Source organism: Oryctolagus cuniculus, chromosome Y, assembly GCF_051225735.1.
Source record: "Oryctolagus cuniculus isolate XC-2025 breed Fujian yellow rabbit chromosome Y, ASM5122573v1, whole genome shotgun sequence".
NCBI classification, from domain to species: Eukaryota; Metazoa; Chordata; class Mammalia; order Lagomorpha; family Leporidae; genus Oryctolagus; species Oryctolagus cuniculus.
In genome coordinates this window covers 11,490,255-11,512,727 of record NC_142889.1, presented here as the reverse complement: position 1 = coordinate 11,512,727, position 22,473 = coordinate 11,490,255, and the positions used below count along the sequence as shown (strand labels likewise).

Genomic DNA, 22,473 nt, shown 5'->3' with positions numbered 1-22,473 from the left:
AATCTTGTATGCCTGCTCATATCAGGGGACATGCTTTTGCTGGCTGAAGACTTCCTTTTGAGTCCTTTCTCACTTTTTCATGATAAAGCCGTTCTCACATAGTCATGACTGTGGAACAAATCATAGTTCTGCAGTGTCTTCCTCAAAGGAGTGTTGTGGGTCAGAGGGGTGTGAGGCTGGGGCCAGTCATCACTCATCACTCATCACTCATCACTCCCTATGCATGGTCTCTGGTGCATCCAGGACCAAAGGTGCAAAGCAATTAACCTTGCAAAGAAACTGCCACTGTTTGTGGGCCAGAAATAGCTTTTTTTTTTTTTTTAAGGTTTATTTGAAAGTCAGAGTTACAGAGAGGGAGAGGCAGAACAAGGGAAGTCTTCCAACCTCTGGTTCACTCCCCTAAATGGCCACAAGGACCAGGGCCTGGGTGAGGCTGAGACAGGAGCTTCTTCTGGGTCTTGGACTAGGGCTTAGGGATCCAAGGACTTGGGGCATCCACCATTGCTTTCCCAACTGCATTAGCAGGGAACTGAATTGAAAGTGGAGCAGCCTGGATTCAACCCATTGCCAATATGGGGTGGATGGCTTAATTCATGGTGCCAGGTCCCATCATCTGCTGTTTGGACTGTGCAATATGTTAAGATATCTTTGTGATGGGGCTGGTGCTGTGGTGTAACAGGTAAAGCCACTGCCTGCAGTGGTGCATTCCCATATGGTGTGGGTTCAAGTCCTGGCTGTTCCTTTTCCAATCCAGCTCTCTGCTATGGCCTGGGAAAGCAGTAGTAGAGGGCCCAAGTCCTTGGGTCCCTGTACCCATGTAGGAAACCTGGAAGAAGCTCCTTGCTTCGGATCAGCACAGCTCCACCTATTGCAGCCAATTGGGAGTGAACCAGTGGATGGAAAATCTCTCCCTCTCTCTCTTCCTCTCCTCTCTCTGTGTGCTTCTGACTTTGAAATAAACAAATAAATCTTTAAAAAATGATATCTTTGTGATTTTAAGGTAGTTCTGACCTTTACTCTTAACATTAGTAGTTACAGTCTGAGGAACTGTGAAAACTTCAGTAATTCGATGCTAAGTTTAAATATTAGGTCAATAAGATTGCTACTTGTTTTTGTCTCATTTGGTTTGTCTGTAGCTACTAGACAGCTTTATTGGATAAAAATATATTCAGCTGTAGTTGTGCTTTCAAACCTGTTTGCTTAGTGATTTTTTTTTTAAGATTAAAAGACATGATTGAGTTATTTATTGCAAAAATTCTTCCACTCCTGGGAAGCCCAAAACCAGCAAGAAAAGCAAACAATAAACTTTCATTAATTAAATTGAGAATCCTGTGCTCACAAACCTGAACAGCTGAGCTGGAAAGGGAACCTGATATGTGCCCTCTTAATTGCAGAACTTCTCTTGCAGGCCTCCCCCAGAGGAAGCACTGCTGTGGTCAGAAGGATTTGAGGAGCTGTGGGCCAGCAAATGTGAGTTAACCTTGAATTTGATCTACTGCAAATATTGCAAGAGTCTAGAAAGGTTGTGTCCCCACAACAAATGAGCAGCTCACAAGAGGAGAAATAGACTCAACAGTCATGGGAGCCTAGAACATCTTTTTAACTCCTTATTTTTTAGTATATTGACTCCAAGTGGGGAAGACAAATTAGCCTTAAACAGCACAGTGGCTGTGTTCTCGGTTGAGCTTGAGTCTGCTTTTCCATTGCATATGTTTACAAGATGCTTAGTTCTGAGAGAATTTGTCATTCCCCTGTGGACTTTTTTTTTTTTTTTGCATCAACAGCAAACATAAGTATTTGTCTTTGTACTTAAGCATTTTGCCTACTGGCATCTTTGTCTTTAAGATTTGTTAAAATTTTATGTAAGTTATGTAACTTTCATGTATTTCATATGTATAGGTTTTGGAACATAATGATACCTCCCACTCCCCCCTCCCTCCCTCCCATTCTCCAATTCTTCTTCCTTCTCCCTTTGCCATTCCCGCTCTTAATTTTTTACAAAAAGCTAATTTCAGTTTATTTAATGATCATTCAGTTAATCCTACACTAAGTAAAGGAGTTAAACAAATAGTATGAAAAAAAAAACTGTTCCTCAGTGAAAGAGACGGGCTGTAATAATTATTGATTCTCAAAATGTTCACTTCACTCCAATGCATTACATTTCAGGTACTCTATAAGTTACCTCAGATCAGGGAAAACATAGTATCTGTGTTTTTAAGACTGACTTATTTGACTAAGTATAATGGTTTCCGGTTGCATCCATTTTGTTGCAAAAAGACATATTTTTTACAGGTTATTAGTAATCCATAGTGTGTGTGTGTGTGTGTGTGTGTATGTGTGTGTGTGTGTGTGTGTGTGTATATATATATATATATATATATATATATATATATATATACTATATATACTATATATACCATATATACCATAATTTCTTTATCCAGTCACCAGTTGATGGAGAACTTGATTGATTCCATATCTTAGCTCTTGTGAATTGTGCTGCAGTGAACATGGTAGAACAGTTAAGTTTTTCATAGGCTGATTTATTTTTGTTTGGGTAAATTCTAGAAGTGTGATGGTGTATCATATGATTGGTATATATTCAGATTTCTGAGGTATTTCCATATTGTCTTCCATAGTGGTTGTACCAGCTTACATTCTCACCAGCTGTGGATTAGGGCACCTTTCTCACCACATCCTTCCCAACACTTGTTGTTTAATTTCTGTACGAGAGCCTGTTGAGGTAAAATATCACTGTGGTTTTGATTTGCATTTCCCTGATGGTTAGTGATCCTGAGCATGTTTTCAAATATCTGTTGGCCATTTGAATTTCCTCTCTTGACAAATGCCTGAAAAGTCCTTTGTTCATTTCTTAACTGGATTTTTTTGTTGTTATTGAATTTCTTGAGCACTTTATAGATTCTGGATATTAACCCTTTATTAGTTGCATAGTTTGCAAATATTTCTTCCCATTCTGTCAGTTGTCCCCTTCACTTTGCTGAGTGTTTCTTTTGCAGTGCAGAAGCTTCTCAGATTAATATAATCTCATTTGTCAATATTGATTTGATTGCCTGTGTTTCTGGGGTCTTTCCAAGAATCTTTATCTATGTCAATGTCAAGCAGAGTTTCCCCAATATTCTCTAAGAATTTGACAGTATTGGGTCATAGCTTCAGGTCTTTGACCCATTTTGAGTGGATTTTTGGGTAAGGTATAAGGTAGGGGTCTAGTTTCATACTTCTACATGTGGAGATCCAGTTTATCCAGCACATTTTTTAAGAGACTGTCTTTGTTCTAGGTTTTCATTGTAGCTCTTTTGTCAAAGATAAGTTGGTTGTAGGTGTGTGGATTGACTTTTGGAGTTTATCTTCTGTTCCATTGGTCTACACGTCTGTTTTTATGCCAATATCAGGCTGTTTTGATCATAACTGACCTGTAGCATGGCTTGAAATCAAGTATTGTGATGCCTCCAGCTTAGTTTTTGTTGTATAATATCTCTTTAGCTATTCAAGGTCTCCTGTGTTGTTATGGAATCATTTTTATGGGATCATTTTTTATTTTATGGAATCATTTTTTATTTTTATGGAATCATTTTTTCTAGAGCTGAGAAGAATATTACTGGTAATTTGATTAGCATGGCATTAAATCTGTGAATTGCTTTTGGTAGCATGGGTGTTTTGATGATGTTGATTCTTCTAATCCATGAAAATTGAAGACTCTTCCATTTTATTTATTCTACTTCTTTCTTTAATGTTTTGTAATTTTCATATTAATGCTTTCACTGCCTTGGTTAAATTTATTCCAAGGTATTTTTTGTAAGCATTGTAAATGGGATTGGTCTTAAGAGTTATTTCTCAGCCATGACATTGTCTGCCCACTGACCTTTAGGGCCCTTGATATGCTGGCTCCTCTGCATGCAGTGCAGTTTTAGTTCTTTCCCACCACTCACAAATCATTGCAGTGGCCACTCCTCAGGGACAGCATCCTTGATCTATTGAGATGGATTCCCTTTCAGATGTTCTCATAGCACTGTGTTCTCTGGAGTCACATGTTCCCATTAACTTCCATGATCATTTGATAATGTGATGTCTGTCCCCACTAGACTGTGGCTGCCAGGACTTGTACTTTTTCCTGCCCACTGCTGCATCACACCACTGAGCATGGTACCTGCTACAATGGAAGCAGTGCAAATCACTGTTGAATGTATGAGTGTTTAATGATCTTGCAGATAGACTTTGGTGAAGCAAGCAATATCTACTAATGAACAGGGAAATAAGGACAAGATATTAAGAGCGCATGGACTCAAATGTCTGAGAATATCTGCAAGACATCTTCCTTTTGTTAAAAAAAAAACTCATGCTCGTCACATTATGACTTCTTGGCTTTCATGGAAGGAGAAGTCAGATGATAACAGAAACTAGAGTTTGGACTTTCAGGGCTGCTAAAAGCACATTTTCTCAGGTAGTGTTTCCCAGTGTTCTCTAGTATGGAATAAGTTGAAATAGATTTAATATGAGAAACCACATAACCCTGCAAATATACACTATATAATGTTCCTGTCAATTTCTTCATTTTGGTAATGTTTTGTCACTCTGTTTGAAACAGAAATGTTTTAACATAGAGTAATTTCATACAGGCACTCTGAAAAAACAAATAGAACAGTTTATGTTATCTGTCATGACATCACTTGAAACAATCCCCAAAATTTTCACTGGAGCATGTCTCTTGTACGGGGGCTATTATCCAACCACAATATTTTACTATTCATGGTTCAAATTTCTATCATTGTGTTGGAGAGAAGAGAAACAGTAGTGAATTTCTGGGACATGACAGGTATCATAGATGAAAGTGTACAATATATATTTGGGTGGTGTGGGACAGGGAGGTGCCTACCTTGTGCCAGGTGTCACAGTATTTCTAACTTTGTTTTCCAATGTAAGCCCAAAATTGCAGCTAAAGGAGTTAGCCTGATGTTATAGAGCATCCCTGCCATTGAATCAGTAAGCTTTGACATGTACAGATTCCTCAATTCTGGCTTAGATGCTTTTTGACAGCATAAGAAAGTAATTTACTACATGGTGACTACAATGTTTTTTTCCCTTTTTTAAAAGATTTTATCCATTTATTTAAGAGGTAGAGTTACAGACAGTGAGAGGGAGAGCCAGAGAGAAAGGTCCTCCATCTGCTGGTTCACTCTCCAAATGGCCACAACAGCCAGAGCTGAGCCGATCTGAAGCCAGAAGCCAGAAGCCAGGAGCATCTTCTGGGTCTTGCAGGGCCCAAGCACTTGGGCCATATTCCACTGCTCTCTCATGCCATAGCAGTGAGCTGGATTGGAAGAGGAGCATCCAGGACTAGAACCTGTGCCCATATGGGATGCTGGCACCACAGGCAGAGAATTAATCCACTGTGCAGCAGTGCTGGCCCAACCACACAAATTTAACCTGATTTTTAACATCTTAGTTAAGGTGAAGTTTGCAGTCATTCAAGGTGACTGTAACAACTCAAAAGAGCCTTTTCTTGGCCTTACAGATAAAAAGAGGAATCACCTGGAGTAAGAAATGCACTGTAATCTGAGGAAATGGCATTAAGCAAAGGTCTGATTTTTGGTTCATAATCCATCATGACCAGACCATACAATATTTGGAGATAACCCATCTCAATAAAAGTTTACAAAAATAATTCATGGAAGTATTTTTATAATATTATATAATTATATAATATAATATTAAATTATTATTATGTCTTGCAAGATAGTCAGGACCCATTGCTCACTGATGATATCGTCAATTTATTGATTGGCTGAATGATGCATGGACTCCTTAAGATTTATTTGAAAGAAAGAGTTATACAGAGGTGGGGCAGAGAGAGAGATCCTCCATCTGCTGGTGCACTCAATGGCTGGAGCTGGGCTCAATCTGAAACCAAGAGCCTGGAGTTTCTTCCAGGTAACTGTAGTAGAGAGATGATTTGGAAGTGAACAGCTGGAACTGGAGTCGGAGCCCATATGGGATGCTGGAAATGCAGGTGGCAGCTTTACATGCTATGCCACAGTGCCAACCCCCAAAAACTCTTAACTGAAACTGCATGCCCTTGGGGCCAGTACTGTACAGTAGCTGGTTAAGCCACCACCTGCAGCACCGGCATCCCATATGAGCACAAGTTCATGTCCTAGCTACCCCACTTCCAATCTAGCTTCCTGCCAATATCCCTGGGAAAACAGTAGAGGATGGCCCAAGTGTTTGGGCCCCTGCACCCACATAGGAAACCTTGAAGAAGCTTCTGGCTCCTGGCTTTGACTTGGCCCAATCCCAGCCAGTATGGTCATTTGAAGAAGTGAACCAGCAGATAGAACATCTCTCTCTCCCTCTCCCTTTCTGTCTCCCTTTCTCCTCTCTCTGTTTTTCTGCATTTCAAATATATAATCCAATCAAAAATGTATTCTCAAAATGTAACTGAAGGGGCCGGTGCTGTGGCATAGCAAGAAAAGCCACCACCTGCAGTGCTGGCATCCCATATGGGCACCAGTTTGAGACCCAGCTGCTCTGCTTCTGATTCAGCTCTCTGCTATGGCCTGAGAAAGCAGAAGATGGCCCAAGTCCTTGGGCCCCTGCTCCAAAGGAAGGAGACCTGGAAGAAGCTCCTGGCTCCTGGATTTGGATCAGCCCAGTTCTGGCCATTGTGGCCATTTTTGGGAGTGAACCAGTGGGTAGAAGTCCTCTATTCTCTGTCTCTCTGAATCTGCCTCTCAGTAACTCTGCCTTTCATATAACAAAATGAATCTTTTAAAAAACATGTAACTGAAAACAAATCATGTAAATATTCTAGGTGGGACTGAACAAAAATATCCTCAGGCCAAGAGCTATTTTCTCCAGAAGAGCCATTGAAACAGTAGCATTGATTTTGTTCTGCTTGTTTACACTCCAATGTGAATTTGTTCTTTCCCCTTCATATATTCACCACCTCATCAAGGCTTCATTTGTGTCATGCCAGTTTTACTTCCTAGTGTTTGTGTGTTCCCTCGAATTAGATTCTCTTCCAATTTGCCTTAAATATGGAGTCAGATTTCTTTTTTTAAGATTTATTTATTTATTTGAAGGTCAGGGTTCACAGAGAAAGAAAGGCAGAAAGTGGAGAGAGAGAGAGAGAGAGATAGAGAGAGAGAGAGGTCTTCCATCTGCTGGTTCTCTCCCCAGTTGGCTGCAATGGCTGGAGCTGAGCCTATCTAAAGCCAGGAGCCAGAAGCTTCTTCCAGGTCTCACACACAGGTGCAGGGGCCCAAGCCCTTGAGCCATCTCCTACTGCTTTCCCAGGCCATAGAAAAAAGCTGTATTGGAAGTGGAGCAACTAGAACTCAAACTGGTGCCCACATGGGATTCCAGCACTGCAGGTGGTAGCTTTCCCCACTACACCACAGCACCAGCCCCAGATTTCTTTCCATAAACACCATTTTACCATATATTATTCTCTATTAAAATATTTCTGAATTACCTTAGAGCACTGGATTTAAGTTAATGAATAAGATTCTGATCGTACAGAATTAACTTTCTGGTTAACCAGGTGACTATCACCCCTTAGTTCCTCAGTTACTTCACTACAAGGGAGTTGACTGGATCCCTAAAAACACTTCCAGCTCCAAAATCCTGTCTGGCTTTGGATGTTCCTTAGAGTCTGTCCCTACCCTGACAACTTTATTTTTTCCCCAAAAGTATCTAATATAAAATCATAGCTTCAATGTTTTTGCTGTTTATTCTAATTGGGAGGGCAGCAAATACTGCTATAAAAGCCATTAGGATTTTACTCTTGATGACCTTCTGTCTGGATTGTTCCCCTTTCCTTTAATCTTCCCTTATCTGATCCATCTTCAAGATCCAGCTCATCTTCTTAAGGCACAATAGTTCATTAATCTCTGGCCCAAGCTCGCATTCAAAATATACTCATCGACTGCCTACTCAAACAAGGCCCTACTGACACCCAGAGGAATAAAAGAAATTCCTACCCATGTGGAATGTACAATCTTGTGGGTTCAAATGTCAAGAACAAGTTACCTAATAAAGCAACAAGGTAGTTCTAGATTATGACAAATGCTTGCAAGAAAAACAAAGTAAGTGATGAGGCAAATGGGAGACTTGATTGCCTGGGAAGGCACATTCTATATGCTCCATGAATTTGTATTGACTGAATAAACTACAGGCTCTGCCTTTTAATAACAAATCCTCTTTGAATAGGATAAATGTGAAAGTTATTTTAGCTAGGTCACAACTTTCTCTTAGTTCCAGAACAATTTTTGCCTATAAAAACAATCTAACCAAAATATAATATGTGATATTTTAAAATTAGGAGTCATTGGTTTATTTCTTTTTAGAATTTATATATGTAACGGGAACAGATTTGATGTATTTCATATATACAATCTTAAGAACATAGTGATACATCTCATCCTCCCTTTCTTCCCTATCTCCCTCTTCCTTATTCCAAATGGTCACATCCACCAGGGCTGGGCTGGGTTGAAGGACACTAGGAGACAATAGCTTCATCTGGGTCTCCCACATGGGTGCAAGGACCCAGGGACTTGGGCCATCTTCTGCTTTCCAAGACATATTAGGGAGCTAGATTGGAAGTAGAGCAGCTGGGAGCCAAACCATTGACCATATGAGATGTCAGTACCACCCACAGCAACTTAACCCACTATGCCATAATGTTGACCCTTTCCTTCATTTGAGTGGTTACAGTTGCATTAGAGTTTTCATTTTGTTGCCTGTAATTCATTGCTATTTTATACAAATACTACTGAATTTGCTTGTTTATCTTGAACTCTAAGACCTCATTGGATTTATTGGTTTCAGGATTTTATTTTACCTGATTCTTGAATTTGTTTTGCTTTATAAAGACAATCATTTCTTTTGCAAATATAGGCAGTCAAATGTATAATTGTTGCCTTAGGCCCTGTCAGATAATTCTAACATCTCTGCTTTCTCATTGTTGGTATCTACTTATTGGGTTCATGCAAGTTGAGATTTGCCTGGTTCTCGGTATGACAAGTGCTTTTCTAAGTCTGAGTGAGTAATTATGATGAGAACCTACATCCTATTTTGCCAAACATGCTGCAGCTGGTTTGGGATGTGCTTTTTCTATAGAAGCAGTCCTGCTTTGTTCTCAGATTGGAGATAAGTCCAGGTTCTGTGCTGGCTTATGTTGACACCCAACAGGGAGAGACAACCCTAAGCAGATCTGTCTTGTGAGGCTGCTCCTTTCCTGATCATTTGGCTTAGGAAACAGAGCTTTTGTTGGGACATTTTTTGTCTTTCTCCTGGCACTTCTGGGTTACCAGTTGTTGGGGCCCAAGTGTGACATATATTAAGCAAAAGGACAAGCTAGAGAACTTTCCACCATCTCATCTCATTCCTTGGGTCTAGTCTCTGGTTGTTTGTCCTACGTCTTTCTACATTTCATCTTTTTCTTTAAGATTTATTTTTTAATTTGAAAAATGGTTACAGAAAGAGGAAGAGAGAGATCTTCCATCCATTGGGTCACTCTCCAAATGGCCACAACACTCAGGGATGGGCCAGACTGAAGCCAGGAGATGGAAACATCTTCAATGTCTCCCTTGTATGTGGTGGGGGACCCAAGCATTTTAACCATCCTCTGCTGCTCTCCCAGGCACATTGGTAGGGAACTGGATAAGAAGCAGCTGGAACACCAACTAGTTTCCAGATGGGATGCCGGCATTGCAGGAGGCAGCTTAACCCACTATAACACAATGCCGGCTCCTACATTTCAGACTTTTTATGTTTGTTTCCTCCATAATGTACAAACATTTTAGTTGTATTCAAAGGGAAGAAATAGGGAAAAGTGTGTGTATTCCATCTCCCAGGAAGTGAACATATTCTCTACCCTTTTTTTCTTTTTAATATTTTGATTACCATATTTCAACAAATTGGTTTCTTTTTCAATCCTGCATTTTCATTTATGCATTTCAGCATATCTGAATCATCAGACAGTCATAGTAGCCTATGGCTCAGGACTACTATCTAAGAGAAAAAAAAATTTAAAGAAGATCCAAAGGAAGCAATACATAATTATATCCAAGAGTAAATGATTGGTTCAGCCCTTTCTTTAGAGCACACATTAGCTCTTCTAACTTCCAACCTCAGCAAGGCAACTTGGAGAAGGGAAACTATAACCAGAGACAGGGTGGTGGCTTTTTGTAAAGATTCATTTATTCATTTAGAAGGCATAAGTACAGAGACAGAGAGAGATAGGAGAGAGAGAGAGAAGAGAGAGAGAGATCTTCCATCTAATTGGTCACTTTCCAAAAGGCTGCAATGACCAGGGCTAGGCTAGGCTGAGGCCAGGAGATTTTTCCAGGTCTCCCACATGAGTGCAGGAACTCAGGGAATGGGGCCATCCTCTGCTGCCTCCCAGGCTCATTAACAGGGAGCTGGATTGGCAGTGGAGCAGTCAAGACTCAAACCAGTGCCCATATGGAATGCCAGCACTGCAGGCCATGCCTTAACCTGCTATGCTGGAGTGCTGGCCTCCCAGAGTGATGCCTTTAAGAGGGATGGGAGCCGTCCATCACAATTCAAGGCTGTTGCCCTGAGGACCCCAGTCCTCAGACCTTCCTTCAACTCCAGAACATACCACCCATCACTCTGATTGAGAAGGAAAGTTAGCCCTTCAGCTCATCACTTGTGTATGGGCTTGCAGTTGTCCAGCATAGCTCTGCATCAATGTGCTCCACTGGAAATCTCTGCAATGGCCCAGAAAGGCAAGCCTTGCACTCCACAAGGATGTGGGTCTTTGTCACCTTGATATAAAGTGGTGAGGCAGAAGGAAAAATCCACCCACTGCCATGTTACATTCCAGTTTACATCTATACTTTCACAGGCTGTGAATTCCTCAACAAATATAAACTTGACCTTAATTTTCTTTTCATGCCCAATGTTAAGCACAATAAGAAGCACAAGTTTGATGACCAATAGAGTTCTGTAAATGAACAAATGTAGAGTCTATCCCATGGAGAAATGGTATATATTAGGACTTACCAAAGATTATCTGTGTATTTCTATTTTGATTAGGAAAATATTCTTGGATTACTAAAACACTGTTAATCACTTCCTGGCTTCGTTACTAATTTTTTCTAATTTATCCATGAATACTAACCTAAGCTTAGGAAACAAAACGTATGCACACTTTTCCCATTTCACACATTAGCTGGCAAAGATGACATGCATGCTGTTACCTCCCTACTGTTCTAATGAATGACATAAGGTTTCCAAGTCAAATAATAACAATGTTACTCCCCTGCTCCACTTCTCAGCTCAACCCTGAGTCAAGGAAGCACATCCTGGAACAGTCTGCATAGTAGCACACTAAAACAAGATTGATTTAGTGATCCTGCAATGACTGAGCACCAAAGGGGAAACTTATTGAAGGGAAATGGACACTATGAGAAACAGTGACTTGATCAGCTCTTGTCCTGATGGTTGATGTACAATGTAACACTTTATCCATTTTAGTATTTTTTTTGTTCTAGTACCATTGGTTGAACTCTGTAATTAACACACAATTATTCTTAGGTGTTTAAATTATAACTGAAAAGTGATCCCTGTTAGGAATTTGGAAAACATTATGTTGAGTGAAATAAGCCAATCCCAAAGGGACAAATACCACTTGTTCTCCTTGATAGGTGACAACTAACTGACACCAAAAAGGAAACCTGTTAAAGTGAAATGAACACTATGAGAAACAGTGACTTGATCAGCCCTCACCCTGACTGTTGATGAGCAGCTTAATATGTTATCCCTCTTAGTATTTTTTTTGTTTATTCTACTCAATACTTTTGGTTGAATACTGTAATCAATACACATTTCTTCTTAAGTGCTGAAACTTAACTGAAAAGTGATCGCTGTTAAATATAAGAGTGGGAATAAGAGAGGGAAGAGATGTGCAATTTGGGACATGCTCAAGCTGACTTACCTCAAACAGTAGAGTTAGAAACATACCAGGGGATTCAAATTCAATCCCATCGAGGTGGCATGTACCAATGCCATCTCACTAGTCCCAGTGATCAATTTCTGTTCACAATTGATCATAATGATAGGACTAAGAACCAAAGGGATCACATAAACAAGACTAGTGTCTGCAAATACTAGCTGATAGAATCAAAAAGGGAGAGAATGATCCAACATGGGAAGTGAGATACACAGCAGACCCATAGAATGGCAAATGTCCTAAACAGCACTCTGGCCTCAGAATCAGCCCTTAAGGCATGCAGATCTGGCTGAAAAGCCCATGAGAGTATTTCAGGCATGGAAAGCCAAGACACTCTGGGGGGGAAAAAAAAACTAAATGAAAGATCTCCGTGAGTGAGATCCCAGTGGAAAGAACGGGTCATCAAAGAAGGAGGTGCCTTTCTCTGAAGGGAGGAGAGTACTTCCACTTTGACCATGGCCTTGTCTACATATGATCAGAGTCAGTGAACTCATGGGGCTTCCATAGCCTTGGCAGCTCATGATAAGAGCCTAGGGTGATTACTGAGGCCATAAACAAGAGTGTCAATTTGTTAAGTCAACAACAGGAGTAACTGTGCACTTGCTCCTCATGTAGGATCTCTGTCCTTAATGTGCTGTACATTGAGATTTAATGCTATAACTAGTACTCAAACAGTATTTTTCACTTTATGTTTCTGTGTGGGAGCAAACTGTTGAAATCTTTACTTAATGTATGCTAAACTGATCTTCTATATATAAAGAGAATCAAAAATGAATCTTGATGTGAATGGAAGGGGAGAGGGATTGGATAAGGGGAGGGTTGTGGGTTGGAGGGACATTATGGGGGGGGGGAAGTCATTGTAATCCATAAGCTGTACTTTGGAAATTTATATTCATTAAATAAAAGTTCAAAAAAAAAGATGGAATGTCAGAAGCAAGATTGGCTTCCTGAAATAATTTTCAATAAAGCCATGAAAAAAGAAATCTTAATCAGTCATATCAATCTTTAACCCATGTAACCCTCATTAGCAGCAAACTCTTCCTGAAAACAATTTTTAATTATTTTTTTAAAAAGTTACCTCCTGAGCCGGCGCCGTGGCTCAATAGGCTAATCCTCCGCCTTGCGGCGCCGGCACACCGGGTTCTAGTCCCGGTTGGGGCGCCGGATTCTGTCCCGGTTGCCCCTCTTCCAGGCCAGCTCTCTGCTATGGCCAGGGAGTGCAGTGGAGGATGGCCCAGGTGCTTGGGCCCTGCACCCCATGGGAGACCAGGAAAAGCACCTGGCTCCTGGCTCCTGCCAGGATCAGCGCGGTGCGCCGGCTGCAGCGGCGGCCATTGGAGGGTGAACCAACGGCAAAAGGAAGACCTTTCTCTCTGCGTCTCTCTCTCTCACTATCCACTCTGCCTGTAAAAAAAAAAAAAAAAAAAAAAAAAAAAAAAGAATAAAAAAAAAAAAAAAAAGTTACCTCCTATGAGTTCACTAGTTACTCAATGAAATTAAAATAATGAAATGAGTATTACCCAGAGATTGAAATGAAATAACTAAGAATTGGGAAATAGTTCATAGCATCAGGTATGCCAACTTGGAACAAAAACATTCCATAACTCCTCTCAGTGCAGGGCTTGCAGGATAGCCTATAGACAGTCATATAAGATAAAACTGCACGTGTCTTCCTGCAGCCTGTGGCAAAGAAGGTGCATAGTGAATCAGATAGCTGATTCTGTCAGTGAGGCTGCTGATTAGAATAATGAATGAGTAGCCTGTCTGGAATGCACCATCAAGGATTCAGGAATCACTGAGGAACTAAGAGATTGAGGTCTCAGAGGGGATACTGTCTGCACAACCCAGAAAAACAGGGAAAGAGAATGTTTAAAGATAGATAGATATCAGTGCTTAAATAAAAATATTTGTGAACTCAATGAAAATAAAACAACTTTTAAATACAAAGATTTGAAAATACAAAAATATTTAGATAAATTATAAATGTAATGTGTATAAACCATGGCTGTTTTCTTTTGTAAATGATAAAATTTTAAAACAGTCCTGCTTTACTGTAACATTAGCAAAGCTACATAAAATTGATAGCTATAGTATCAAATTAAGTTGCCCAGGGAGATTAAACTTCTCAATGGATTGATTGCATTCCTAACCAGACTCTGTGTGTTTGTGTGTGTGTGTGTGTGTGTGTGACTGGAGGTGGGTGGCAAGGTGATTAACCACCTTCTAAATAACTAAAGATATAAACTTGGATTTACAATTATATTGGTGCCTTAAAAACCCAGAAAATAGAGATGCCAAGTAAACCTCTAAGGGTGAGAGTCAGTGACCAGTGCTCCTTTTCCTCCATACAATTTAGGAGAATTCTGGGTTGCATAATAATCTCTTTACTATATAACAAATGCCTTTATCTTTTACCAAATTGTTATACTTTCCAATTTGAATTTCTCCTTCTGATTATGTTCAATTTGCAGTGGATAATATTTTTGTTTTACAAATTTAGTTATTTATTTGAAGGCAGAGTTACAGCAAGAGGGAGTGAGAAGGAAGAGATCTTTCATCCTCTGGTTTACTTCTCAAATATCTACAGCATTGCAGAGTGGGCCAGGTCAAAGCCAGGAGGCTGAACAGTGGATAATCTCATTAGTCATTAATCTGAAATAGAAAGGTTTATTGACATATGCTATGATAAAATCCAATAAAAGAAAAAAAGCAATAAATATTGCTACCTATAATTTTAGTTAGTCTATAAATATTGTATAACTACAATATATAATATATACTTTTGTACAATATTACAATATACAATACCAGGGATATACTATCAGAAATGAAGCTACTGATACTCAATTATTAAAACAAAAAAATTCATAACTATACTGATTCTGAACAATAATAGAGTGATTCTATTTTTAAATTTAAACATTTTCATGAACTCAAATGATTCTTTGTAGCTCCTAATAAGCCCTGGCAGTCCTATGTTGTTTAGCACTTCATCTTCAGTGCCAGCTTGATATTACACTGCTAACAATGCAGTAGAATTGAAGACCTGACAGTCACAAAATGTGTCACAGTCATGTGAATCTTACCTTAAGATAGGAATGTGTAGAATAAATCCTTTAAATAGAAAGATGGTCTTCTTATGTTACAAGGGAGAAAGAACTAGAGAGATAAAATGACTTGCTGATGTCTCTTAACTGTTTTGGGGCAGGATAAGATGATTTCTAAGATTCTGACCACTTCCCTTTATACTACTGCCTCAACTAGATGAGCCCATAATTTTAAGGACATCAAACTTAGGCACAATGGATTTTTTAAGGTTACATGACAAAGAAGTATCAAAGTGACATGTAAAAATCATTGTCCACATCTTTCTCTCTTCCCAATCCATTATGTAAATTTGATTTACAATTATTCATTATTCAAATATCATTTACAACCAAGAATTATTTTTGCTGAATTTAACAATGAAACTGCTTTTAGCCATTAAGTCAGTCATTTTATTGGAAGACATAGACATGGGTTTTTTGTTTTGTTTTGTGTTTTAATTTGAGAGGCAAAAAGACAGGAAGAGAAGGGGTATTCACCCTCTGGTTCACTGCTCAAATACCCGCAATGTCCAGAGGTGGTTGAGGAGTGGGGAACCCAATCATTTGAGCCATCACACTGCTGCCTCCCAGAGGCCGGAACTGGGAATCACACCCATTAACTCCAGTGTGGGACACCAACATCTTAACCACAAGGCTAAATGCTGTCTTCCAGATGTGTTTTTTCATCAGTCATTTGAAAATGAAAGTTAAGTCAGACCTGAAATCTGATATTTTGGAGTCCTCAGGCATGTATAGGCAAGGTTATGCATGAGAGTTATTTAGGTGCTCAAGAGTCTGTAACTTAGAGAACAGAAGAGGCCAAATAACTGTGACAGGATATCAACATTTGGGAGATGGGTTGTGCTCCATTAAGAGACTGAGAAAGACAAGTCAACAGATAGCAGTAGCACCAAGGGAGAATGCTATTCTAGAAGCTAAGGAGAAACATATTGAAAAATAAATTTATTTCTTAGATTTACTTACTTATTTGAAATGCAGGGCGAGGGAGAGAGATCCATCTCCCATCTGCTGGCTTACTCCCCAAATGGTCACATTGGCTGGGGCTGGGTCAGGCCAAACCCAGGAGCTGGAACTCCATCCAGGTTTCCCATGTGGATGGCAGGGACTCAATGACGTGGATCATCTGCTTCTTTCCAGATGCATTAGCCAGAAGCTGGATGGGAAATGTAGCACCCGAGACTCAAGAGGGTGCTCATATGAGATGCCAGCATCACTGGTGAGAGAGTAACCTGCTGTATCACAGTACCAGTAGGTAAAGCAATTCAAAATGCCAGAGAAACATAAAATATCAAAGAAATGTCAAATAAACTTCCAGTAATGGCATTATGGTGCAGTGGGTTAAACTCCCACTAGGGATGCCTACAACACATATCAGAATGCCTGGGACTGAACCCTGCTTCTGCTTCTGACCCAGCTTCCTATTATGGTGCATGGGTGGCACCAGATGATGGCCCAAGTACTTAGGTCTCTAACACCCATGTGGAAGATCTGAATGGAATTCCTGGCTCCTTGCTTCAGCCTTACCCAATCCCACCTGTTCTGGGCATTTGGTGAGTGACTCATCAGATTAACCCCCCCAACCCCTGGTTGCATACGCACTCTCTCTCTCTCTCTCTCCCTTTTCTTCCCTCTCCCCTTCCCCTTCCTTTCCTCCCTTCTTCCTTCCCTTTATCTCCCTCCCTGTCACTCTGCCTTTCAAATAAATAAGCCTTTTTTTAAAAAAAAAAAGTTAACAGGCCATTGGATTTATGATATCCATAATCATCTGACTAAAGATTTTGTATTTTATTCTTAATGAAATATGAGTATTTCTTTTTGTTTTCTTAACCACTTTTGTACAGGAGAGTAACAACATAAAAACTGTTCTCCAAGAAGTTTGATCTAATCACTTCACATAGGATAGACTGAAATGAGAAGAAATTGCAAGACAGAATACAGTTGTGCAGATAAAAAAATGAAAATCAAACTAGAATGATATCATTGGGGACAAAATGAGGAAGGAAATACAATCAATGTTTTTCAAGAAATGCAAATATATATTATTTATAGAAAATAGAAAAAAATGAGAGGTTTTGAAAAACTTGTGCAGAATTGAATTAAAGGACCTTTTCTTTGTGCAACCAATTTTGAAATCCATACATGTAACAGTCTTCAAAAACTTCATGGAAAATGCATATTATGCAAAAATGGTACATGAATATCAAAACAATTTTAAAGTCTATTTGAATGGTGATTATACCGAAGGTTGGGAGGGAGAAGATACAGATATTCCATTTAATGTTTCACTCCCAAAATGGCCAGAATAGCCAGGTCTGCTCAGGATGAAGCTGGGGACGAGAATTCCATCTGAGTCTCCCACATGAGTGGTGGCTCTAGCAGTTGAAACCTCTTCCTCTGCCTTCTCAGGTACACTAACAGGAAGCTGGATTAGAAGTGGAGCAGCTGGGACTCCAACCGTACTCTGATGTGGAATGCCAGCATCACATGCTTAACCTACTGCAATTAACGGTAAAACTTGTCTTCAAACAGTACTTTATACTTTGTGTGTTTACGTAGGTGCAAACAGTTGAAGTCTTAGTATAGAGTTGACCTTTTGTATATAAAGATAATTAAAAATGAATCTTAATGGAGAATGTGATGGGAGAGGGAGTAGGAGGTGGGACAGTTTGGGAGTGGGAAGGTGGGATTGGGGTTAAGAATTGTTAAATTATAGAAGTTGTACCTATGAAATTTATATTTATTAAAAGCTTTCTAAAAACTCTATTAACTTCCAACTGGGAAATCAATAATTAAGTCAAGGTGGAGTTAATTTTTTTAAGGATTTATTTTACTTAGTTGAAAGACAGTTACAGAGAGAGGGAGAGAGAGAGAAGTCTTCCATTCTGCTGGTTCACTCCCCAAATGACTGCAACAGCCATCTGAAGTCAGGAGCCAGGAGCTTCTTCTGGGTCTCCCATGTGGGTGCAGGGGACCAAGAAGTTGGGCCATCTTCTACTGCCTTCTCAGGACATAGCAGAGAGCTGGATCAGAAGAGGAGCAGCTGAGACTGGAACTGACACCCCTGTGGGATGCCAGCACTGCAGGCTGGGGCTTTAACACACTGCGGCACAGCGCTGGCCCCAGAGTTAGTCATTTAAACAGGCATGTAGTCAAATCAGTAATGGCAACTTCTTCATTTCCAAACACAGAAATTGTTTTAAATGGCTTTAGAGATGTACTTATCTAATACTGTGGGTGAGACCCCAGTAGTCAAAATTTGTAATGACCACAGGCCAGCACTCCCTGAGGCAGCAAAGAGACTGCAGGAGAAGAATGCAAAACACCAGAACCAGTCAGCCCTAGATAAAAGTGTGTGTGCAGCTAATGCAGGACTCACAATCTTTAGATGACAGACGCATGTTTCACAACCAGAAAGAAAAGAAAACTACCTGAGAAGATGCAGAGAGATAGGAACAGGCACAGAACCTGGGGATTCTAGGGTACAGCTCCTTTGGCCCTCTATGGTTACCTTCCCTTAGCACACAGGCAGAGCCTGAAGCCTTATGCTACCCATACCCTCACCCCCCTTAAAGAAAAAGTCAGGGGGCTGGCACTGTGGCATAGCAGGCTAACTCTCCATCTGTGGCACCAGCATTGCATATGGGTGCCAGTCCAAGTCCCAGCTGCCCCTCTTCCTATGTGGCTCTCTGCTATAGCCTGGGAAAACAGTGGAAGATGGCCCAAGTGCTTGGGCCCCAGCACCCACATGAGAGGCCTGGATGAAGCTCCTGGTTCCTGGCTATGGATGGGCACAGCTCCAGCCATTGCAGCCATCTGGAGAGTGAACCAGCAGATGGAAGATCTCCTTCTCTGTCTCTCCCTCTCTCTGTGGCTCTATTTCTCAAAAAATGATTAAAATCTTTAAAAAAAGAAAAAGTCGGAGGGGCCCATGGAGAAGTGGTACCTCCTGGATGAGTCCTTGGAGAAGAGGGCAGAGCAAGCACAGAGCTCACCCAGAAGTGCCTGGGGACAGTGTTTCCACTACTGCATTTTAATGGGGACATCAGCCACCTGACCACTCTCCCCCACCACACACACCCTGCCGAGGCTTCATTGGTGAATCCTTCTAGACACCAAGGATTGGGCCGGTAGAGCTGCAGCTGAGACAACAGGTCCCACTCACAGATGGGGACAGGCCACCCCCCACCAAACACAGGTCAGGTCAGAAGCCTCTGACCAGCTGGGAGATTTCTTCCCAACCTCATGGCCTGGGAGGGATGCACTGAGAAGATGACTTTGTAGCAAACCTAGGAGTTTGACTTGAGATAGTGGACAGTACATTGTGCTCCCCAAGTCTAACATAGTCATGGGCAATGTTAATAGAGGTGCCGCAGGCTGAGGGAGGTGACAGGCATGCTCTGCTGCAGACCTGTGACATAGGAGCAGGGACTCCAGGCCAGGGAAAGCAGTCCCTGAGGTTCCCAGCCTTTCCTCTCTCCTCAGTGACCACTGTCCAGGCCACCTCTTCTCTGTGGCCACAGACAGTTTTGAAAGCAGTATCCTGGGGCAGGGGCATTTAGCCATTACTGAAGGTTACTGCAAGGGCAGGGAGGGAAGGGTGCAGAGCATATCTCTGAGTGTTTAGTCCAGAGGGAGCATTCCTCCTAAAACATTATAGAACTGCCTGCTACAAGCAGCCCCGCCATGTACCCATGGCCTTGATGGCCATTTGTCTGTTAATGTCTCACTTCAGAACATACTTCCAGCCATTGCTATTGGACAAGAGATGGTTGGTGAGAAAATTCTTCCTAAACTTTTTAAAGATTTATTTATTTGAAAGGCAGAGTGACAGAGAACAAGGAGAGATCGTCCATTTACTGGGTCATTCCCCAAATGTCTGCAAAGCCAGGGCTCAGCCAAGTTGAGGGTAGGAACTCCATGCTGGTCTCCCACATGAGTGATAGGAACCTGCATACTTGTGCCATCACCTGTTGCCTCCCTGGTGGATTAAGTCACTGTGCAGGGATAGGGTATGTCACCCATATTCTGGAGCCAGCCCAGCCCTCACCTTGTGGAGTCTGCAGAATTCAGGAGCTCCCCATGGGCAAGTCCAAGTTGAGGGACCAGGACAGTCAGTCCTAGCAGGATCCACCCATTCCACCTCCCCCTTCTCAGACACCGGGCCCTAAGCTCTCCGCATTTCCTGCTTCTCAAGTCTCCAGCTCCCTCTTTGCAGAGGGGAGAAAGCTGAGCCACCACAGGGACACTTTGCCCAGTGCAGCCTGGAAGAGACTGTGACATGACAATCTCACGAGAGTACATGTTTGCCTCTCCCCCAAGGGGTGCCTGGTTGGACAGTTTGCAAAGCGGGTGGGCATGGATGATGTCATAAAGCAGTAGCCAATCAGTAGGCTCCCTGGCACAGTGGGTGTAGGGGAGTGTTGCCAGGTGAGGGGAGTGAGGAGCTGGGCTGGGGTCTGAAGCCGCCTCCTCTACTGCCAGATTCCCCAGTGGCAGGGTCACCTCCATGTTCCTGCACAGCCCTGGTGATCTGAAGTCATACTCAGGTGAGATAGAATTTCCTGACCTACTGGCACTTCATTGACATCTGGGTCTTTGCTTTCTCCATGTTGTGGAGTCATTTCTCTGTTATGTCCTTTGTGTGCGTGTATGTGTGTTTAATATGCATTTGAATAATGTTGAAGATATTACATAATTTAAATTCCTCTTGTAGATACATGTTTGCTAGTTTGCCTTTTGTCCTTTAATGTTTTCTGTTTCTTGCTGTGACTTATAATGATTGTCTACCTGGTAGTCTTGCTAAATTCACTTACCGGTTGTATTTGGCTTGGGGTTAGAGTGCATTCTCTCTTCTTATAATGGTGTCATCCATGTATATTGAGTTTTATTGCTTAAAAGTTGATATTTAAAGTTTATGTTTCTTTTTGTTGATTTCATGACCACTCCTCCAGTACAGAGTTGAAGGGATGGGGAGAGAAGACAGTCACATCCATGTCTCTTCCCAGGATAAAGCTTTCACTGGCCCTGTATTAAGTAGTGTGCTGTACTCCATTTTAGACTATCTTGATCACATGAAGGAAGTCTGTGTTTTCCTGTTCTGCTACAAGTAGATTTATTTTCTGGTCAGATATTGAATTTTATTAAATGCTTTTTAGTATTTAAGTGGTCATGTAATTTCTCATATTTTTCACCTTTCTGGATGATTGATAGGATTTATTTGAGAATGCTAAAAATCTTCAATTTTTAGTGTAGCTCATTTGTTCTTGATCTGGTATGCTTTCCTAGATGACTGAACTCATATAATCATATTTTGCTTACATATATGTACCTCAGTTTATGAAAGACATGCTTTTTGATTTCATTTTCATTGTATACCCTGGTCTCGTTTGCATCATATGTGTAACACTAGCTTCCCAAAACAGATTCAAAAACCTTCTGTGTATGTCCACTTGGAACAAGTCAGGGAAATTCAGTGGTTATTTATTTATTTATTTATTTATTTATTTATTTATTTATTTATTTATTTTTCTCTTAGAAGTTATAATGTTCCATAAGTCTGGACCCAGATTTTTCCTTGTGGAACATTTTTCTTGATCAGTTGGTTTGGATTTCCAAAAATTTGTTCAACTTATTAAATTATATAGGAATTTTCCTATTTCATCTTATATTTGTGTTTTTGAAAATTGGACTTCAAAAAAATATAGCAGATTTTTAACTCTGGAGTCAATTTTTAAGTAATTTTCTAGTTATATGAGGTAAATAATTTCATGTATTTCATAAATACAGATTTAGGAGCATAGTGCTACTTCCCACCCTACCCTCCCACTCATGCTGCCATCCTCCCTCCTGCTTCCTGTCGTATGAGGAATCTCCATACTGTTTTCCACAACAGCTGTCCTAGTTTACATTCCCACCAACAGTGTATTAGGGTATGCCCCCCACAATCTCCACCAGCATTTATTGTTTTTTGGTTGCTCTATGAAGCTGTTCTAACTGGGGTGAGGTAAAAACCTCAGTGTTGTATTTATATTCAGTTCCCTGATGGCTAGGGAACATAATCCTTTTTCATGTGTTTGTTGGCAATTTGAATTTCATCTTTTGATAAAAAATCTGTTTGAGTCCTTTGAACCATTTCTATTTATTTATTTATTTGACAGGCAGAGTGGACAGTGAGAGAGAGGGAGACAGATAGAAAGGTCGTCATTTACTATTGGTTCACCCCCCAATGGCCTCTGCGGCCGGCGCACTGCGATGATCCGAAGCCAGGAGCCAGGTGCTTCTTCTGGTCTCCCATGTGAGTGCAGGGCCCAAGGACTTGGGCCATCCTCCACTGTACTCCCAGGCCACAGCAAAGAGCTGGCCTGGAAGAGA

General features: G+C 40.9%; 1 long non-coding RNA gene and 1 pseudogene across 1 annotated transcript; one reads left to right on the top strand and one right to left on the bottom strand.

Annotated features, from left to right (window-relative positions):
- LOC149119231 (uncharacterized) overlaps positions 1–22,473 on the bottom strand; it is a 216,358-nt pseudogene that overhangs the window by 186,698 nt on the left and 7,187 nt on the right.
- On the top strand, positions 1,388–20,935 carry LOC149119232 (uncharacterized). Its single transcript, XR_016228731.1, has 3 exons — positions 1,388–1,470; positions 17,509–17,610; positions 20,584–20,935. It is a non-coding gene; the product is annotated as an uncharacterized LOC149119232 (long non-coding RNA).